Source organism: Mustela nivalis, assembly GCF_964662115.1.
Source record: "Mustela nivalis genome assembly, chromosome: 4".
Taxonomy (NCBI): domain Eukaryota; kingdom Metazoa; phylum Chordata; class Mammalia; order Carnivora; family Mustelidae; genus Mustela; species Mustela nivalis.
This window is the reverse complement of record NC_139023.1, coordinates 32,821,008-32,828,024: the sequence shown is the minus strand read 5'-3', so window position 1 is coordinate 32,828,024 and position 7,017 is coordinate 32,821,008.

Sequence of the window (7,017 nt, the reverse complement as noted above, 5' to 3'; positions counted from 1 at the left end):
ACCGTTATGACCAAGAGTTCCATAAGTAACAGGTCATTTCATTTAAATAACCAAAAACCCTCAAGACAAAGAATTGAAACTTGCAGTGATCCAGAATAATATGAATGTATTTTTTTCTTTTTGTCATTAACTCCTAAAAGATACAGTTGTTAAAAAAATAAAAATAAAAAAGATACAGTTGTATGTGCAGGTTTCTCTGATCTGAAATAATGGTCCTTGATGCAGTGAACTCTCAGATTCATGTTTTACAGTTCATTTTGTTAATATCCAAAGCATATAGTTCATCTTATAAATAAATAATCCTATTTTGAAAATAGGATTTTATTCCTTTATCTAAAAGCTAAATTCCCTTTTGGGGCTTATAGTATTATTGGGCTTATTTTGAATTGTTTTATATATGAACTTAATATTTCTCTTTCCCAAAGACAGTCCTCAATTAAAAAAAAAAGGGGGGGGGCAGAAGTACATTCTTTAAAAATATCGCAAGGGGGCACCTGGCTGGCTCAGAGGGTAGAGCATGCGACTCTTGATCTCGGGGTTGTAAGTTCAAGTCCCACATTGGCTGTAGAGATTACTTAAAAAAAAAAAAAAAGTCTTAAAAATGGGAACACCTTTTAGAAAACTATTTTAGAATTTTATGTGGGCATATTGCTGGGAATAAAATATATTTGGAAGGGAGTAAACATTTACCCTAAATAGAACCTACCAGAGGGTTAGTTTGTTTTTGCCTTTTAATATTATAAAGTCAAAGGATCTGTAAAGCTTATTACTGTTTGGGTTTTTATATTCATTATAGTTTCTTTAAAATGGTTTTGTGGCAGTTATACTTGATATTTATATAGCACTAATTGCTTTCAGTAACATAGGAATTTTTAACCCTTTGACAGTAAAGTGCCCAAATTTGAAGCAGGGTTGTAAAATCATTCTTAAGTCTATTGTCTATATACTAGGAGTTACCAGATCGTCAAATTTTAAAATATTAGAATCTTATTTTAAGTACAAGCACACTGCCCCCTATTGGCAAATTTTCTGAAAAATTCTAATGGCTTAGTTTGCACGTAATACAAATCATAGCTTGACTCCTGATTTAATTATTTCCAGTTGGTTTTTACATTAAATGCTAATTTGGGTCATGAAGGGATTTTTATTTATGATTTCAACCTTTTAATGTTATGAAGAGCTTTTAGACCATTATCATTGGTTAATAATAACAATTTCAAGATGCCTGAATTGAGCTGATGAATTTTTTCATTATATTCATGAGACAAGTAGACTTTTTGTCTGTGTTTTAAGACTGTGAAACCAGAATTCCAGATAAGCACATGGGAATTCCTGACTGATAATTTGTGAAGGAAATCCGAGTACAGCTCTCACTCAGACCATGCTCACTGAATGCACATATTTATAGTCTAAATGATAGTCTTCGGAAACAGCGGACCATGGCTGTTCTCTGTGATACCATCATAATTTGGGTATTCGTACAGTTCTTTTTCAAAATTTGTAGGATAAATCATTCAATATTTAGGAGATGCTTTTAAGCATTTGCTCTTTGCCCCACCTCAGAAGGTCATCTTAGATACCTCATATGTCTTCAAAGTTTTGAGCAAGGAAGGATAAGAGGAGATAACTTCTCTAGTAAATGAACATTTTTTTATTATTAATAATGATTCTCCTATACGTGGACCTCCTAATTACCATGCCAAGAAAAATATTATATAACCATTTACACCAAATATTTAAAAAATTTTTTCCCTTAAGATAATGTTTTCACTCTCAGACATCAGTAGAACTTACCACTGGTTAAGTATTTTAGTGTCGTTTTGTATAATCTTATTGATAAGGCCTGTATTTTCACATTTTGTTATCACCATACATGGAATATACAAAAAGCCCTTTGAAAATACAAAGAAAGTTTGGGTTGTAATTAGCTACTAGTAAATCTGGTTGTAAATCATGGTACCTAAGTCACACAGAATCTTTTGAGGGGTTTTTTTGCCTGAATGTTGATCAAGGCTCTTAGAAAGAAGCATATATCCAGGAACCCAAGTTTTCAACTATTTATTATTACCCAAAGAAAATAAACTGAAAGGATAATGCCACACAGGCCAACATCCACAGGAGTTCTAACAACAGAACAATAGAATAGTTGTCAGTGAAGGACTGCCGTGAGCAGTGGGAAGACGGAACTGAGCAGGCGGGTACATGGGATTGAAATACAAATGAAGACATTTTGACACTCCAGTCTCACCGTGGACCCAATTCAGCAATAGGTTACCAGCTCTGGTGTTCCTGGGCCAGTATACCCTTTAATAGGGAAGAGCTCTGTCCCAGATCTTCTTTGATTTCCTGCTGTGGGAAGTTGGGCTGGATTATATTACCCTCAAGAACTCATTCCTTGGGGCGCCTGGGTGGTTCAGTGGTTAAGCCACTGCCTTCGGCTCAGGTCATGATCCCAGGGTCCTGGGATCAAGTCCCGCATCTGGCTCTCTCTCTGCTCAGCAGGAAGCCTGCTCCCCCCCCCCTCTCTCTGCCTGCCTCTCTGCCTACTTGTGATCTCTGTCTGTCAAATAAATAAATAAATAAAATCTTTTAAAAAAAAAAACTTATTCCTTTTGCTGAAATCCTTCCCCACCTTTGCCCTGTACTCCATCCTTGTTACTGACCCTGTCCCTGACCCCCATCCCTTTTGGTGGAGAAAATCCTGAAGTTTGAGCCCTGCAAGGCTTCAATCTTATAACTCCCTTGTCAACAATTTTCAGTTTTGACCAGAGGTAGGAGAGAAGGGAAAGGAGAGAGGGCATTGCTCAAGTTGGGGAGTATCTCAGGTCCCTGTGGCCTAAGGCTAAGTAATTTTTCCCACATCTCTGAAGTACAGAAAGATCAACCCAGGAGAAACAACTCCCTGAGGCCTAGAACTGAGCTAAATAAAGTGAGCACTTGGAAGACCTATTGACACATGTTCTGCAAAGGCTTAGATTGTTTCCTTTTTTTTTTTCTGAACTTAACCCTGCCTTTATTTCCGCTTTTCTCTACCTCCAGACATCTCATGAACCTCTTTCTCTTGGCCGTGTCCTCAACACTTGCCCCATTGTTCTGTTCTGTTGTATTTGCCCTCCAAAACGTCAATCTCCAATCTAAAATAATACCTCCCTGGGCCTTCTTCCTCATAGCATTATTTTTTCTCTACACTTAATAGTGTTAACTCACATCTGGTGTATACTCTTCTTTCTTTTTATTCCTTATTTGCTGTTTCAGTTAAGTCTCAGGTATGTCAAAGTCTGTCACTGTGATAACAGATTTGTCAGTTCCTCTTGTAATCTCAGTTACCTTACGTATTATTTTAAGGTTCTATTATTAGATGTATGCAATTTTAGAAGTTTATTTTTTAGTTGAACACTTTCTATAATGACCCTCTAACTCTTGAAAATAATTTTTGCTTTAAATTTTATTGTTGATTTTAATATAAGTATACCCAGGTTTCTTTTGCTTAGTTTTTTTTGCCTGACGTGTCTTACCATTCTTTATGCTTTGGGTACGTCATTTTTTAGAGGGAGGGAGAGGGTGGGGAGAGGGAGAAAGAGAATCTTAAGCAGGCTCCTTGCCTAGCAGGAGCCCAATGTGGGGCTCCATCTCACCACCCTGACATCGTGACCTGAGCTGAAATTAAGAGTTGGATGTTTCCATTGAGCCACCCAGGCACCCCTAGGTGTCTTTTATGAACAGCTGCTCTGGATGATTCTGTGATCAGCTTGGTCAAGCTGGGAATGACATTATCCCAGAATTCCCTTTCCTGAGTTCGAGTGGGCCCAAAGACCAATTTGTGTGAGAAATGACTGGCCGGAAATGAAGGCGTGGCTGTTATTTGGTAGACGGGGTGATGGATAGCTCAGCAGTGACCCGCAGGGTCAGGTGTGTAGTTGCTCTTTGTACTTCATCCTGCTCTTCCTTTGGAATGCTGCCCGGGGTCGGCCCCCTGGTGCTTGGCTGCAGACCCACAGACCAAGAGTAGGAAAAGGCAACTTTTCTAGCTGCCTCTTTAAACTTCTCATGCAGTTGTTTGTTATGTGGACATGTCTCGTTAGAGTCCCCTTCTGGGTGGCCTTCTTTATCCCCTGCTTTCTTGTCTGGTACTGGCTTCCCACCCCTTCCTCCAGGTTGGAGAGGTACTAGATAGATTACCTGTGTGTATTCACTTACTCTGAAAATTCTTTGTATTTTTGTATTTTGTTATCGTGGGGTTGTTTTTAAGGTGTGTGTTTGTGTGTGTGTGTGGGGGGGTGGATTTATTTTCCAATTTGAGTAGATTTAGGGTATTTTAGGGAAAAGATTATTTGGGGTGTTGACCATACAACTAGAAACAAATCAGTCCTAACAAACTTAGGCTTTGAGACTTCAAAACTGGTCAAAAGAAAGGTCTTTTGATAGGGTTTTATTCTGAATAATCCGAAGGATCCAAAGCCTCCCCCCTCCAAGATGGATGGAACTTAAATGATCCTTTATTGCCTGTCCAAGATAGACATGGGAACCTAATGGGATGCAAGGGGCAGGAAAAGACGGGGAAGGGAAAATGAAGGTGGAGAGGCAAGGAGCCTTAGAAAAGGGACTGCTGGGACGCCTGGGTGGCTCAGTTGGTTAAGCAGCTGCCTTCAGCTCGGGTCATGATCCCAGCGTCCTGGGATCGAGTCCCACATCGGGCTCCTTGCTCCGCAGGGAGCCTGCTTCTCCGTCTGACTCTCCCTTCCACTCTGTCTGCCTGTGCTCACTCTCGCTCGCTCTCTGACAAATAAATAAAATCTTTAAAAAAAAAAAAAAAAAGAAAAGAAAAGGGACTGCTGTCTATCTGAAGTAGACTCTGATTCAGTCTGATAAGAAACTCCATCGGAAAATTAAATAAATGTTTTTGCCATATTCTCTGAGCTCTTTATTCAGAATGTCTGTTTTTTTTCTGGTTGATGGATTCAAACGGACATACCAGCTGTACATTAAGAATGATCAAGGTGTTGCAAATACATGTAACCTCCATCAGGTATAATGTCAGAAAGTCCATAAATGGTAGTTACAATCTTTAGATATTCTCTTAGTTTCCTTGGACCTCAGTTTCCTCATTTGTAGAACATGGCCAATAAAGAATTATTTTGAGGATTGTTTGAAGTGTACATATTCATATACTGTAATGGTTTGTTCAAATAGCTGTGTTTTATACTCTGTTTCTCAATTTATCTTAGGGGATTCTAGGACTCCTGGAATTTAAAGAACAACTTTGGAGATCCTGTTTGATGAGTCAATATTTAGTTAAAACTTGTGTTATCATGTTTAAAGTCAACACCTTTCTGGGCAAAAAAGAAACTGGACCTGTTAAGAGAATCCCTGCCCCTGCCTTAAAATACAAAGCTTTATCTTGGCAGTTGGATTTTTCCAGGGATATGGAGGCTCAGGCAAGGTACGGAAAGCAAAAATGCTATTACTTGGCGCAGACATCAGATCAGCTTCTGGAATTGTGAGAGCTCTCTCCAGAAGTACATCTTCAAAATCAGTAAATGATTAAAAGTCCTCTAAAACATGCTCTTTCTAAACTACCCCAAATGAGTGCATAAGGAGGATGCAAAAATAGCCTAAGAAATGCTCAAAACTAAATTTATCTGTAATATGTAGAGAATGAGCCCCAGAATTACAATTCTTTCTTCTTTAGAGAATTTGCCAGAAATTGGGAGTGACTTCATTTCTTTATCCCAAGTGAGACACCTAGAAGTGGAGATGAGACCATTATCATTGGAAGGCACTAGAGCATGCCCCAGCTCTAGGGTTCTGAAATCTGACAGGCTTGGTTTCAATATTTAGCCCTGTGATTGGTTTCTCCTATAAAATGGGGTTGAGAGGACCCCGTACTCTGTGAGATGATAAAATGAGCTTAAGAACAGAGTGTTTAGCACAGTGCTTCACACATAAGGGCATACATGTTGGCTATCATCATCATCCGTAATTTAAAACAATTCTGTGGAGTTTTATTGAATAATTTGAGTAGTTAACATAATTTCCCACTTACCTATATCCCAAAGAGAAAAGAACTATAATTATTTTCCAAGTAGTGTTTAGTAATAATTGATGTTTATATCAATGACCACCTCTCATTTTCTCCCTTACCCAGGTTCTATAAAATTTTGAATTGTCAAAGTTTGAATTTTGGCAATTACATGATACTGTGGTTTAACAGTAAGAGCACAGAATCTGGCTAGAGCCCTGATTTCAGTAGAAATCTACTTCATACAGATCTGTGACCTTGCATAATGCATTTAATCACTCTTGACAGCTTCTCTCTTGAAAAATAGGGAGTAATATAGGATCAAAATCCTTAACGTTATATACTGATAGCATAAAGTTTTCTTCCCTGCCACTCCTTCACTTTTCTAGAATGTTATATTCTAAGGGTTACACTATTAGAGGGTGTTTTTAAAAGAATGTTACCTAAAATGGTGAAGGAAAAAAAGTATCAGTGCAATGAGGAAAGAGCTAATTGTATTCAATATTTTATTGGAAGGGGGTTTAGACTCCCTTAAGGTCTGCCCCCTTCTGCCTCATGCATATTCAAATTCTGAAATCTGCCCACAACAGTAGAACTAGTTGGAGCAGAGAAAGACTGGCAACATCCTTTGGAGGGAGGCAAGACCCAAGAAGAGCTGGAGCTGAGGTTCTGAGGAAAGTGTAATTAAATCAAAAGGACTAAGAGACTGTGTGTGTGTGTGTGTGTGTGTGTGTGTGAAGAAGCAACAGAAGAAATACAATGCAAAGCACAAATGCAGGCCACATACATAATTTTAAATTTTCTAGGAGCACATTAAACACAGTAAAAAAAACAGGTGAAATTAATTTTTTAATGTTTTATTTAACACACTGTATCCAAAATATTCAAATTATTATTAATAAATTTTATATATTTCATATTAAGTTTCAAAAATCCAGTATATACTTTATTCTTATAGCACAGCTCAATTCATACTAGCTACATATCAAATAATTACT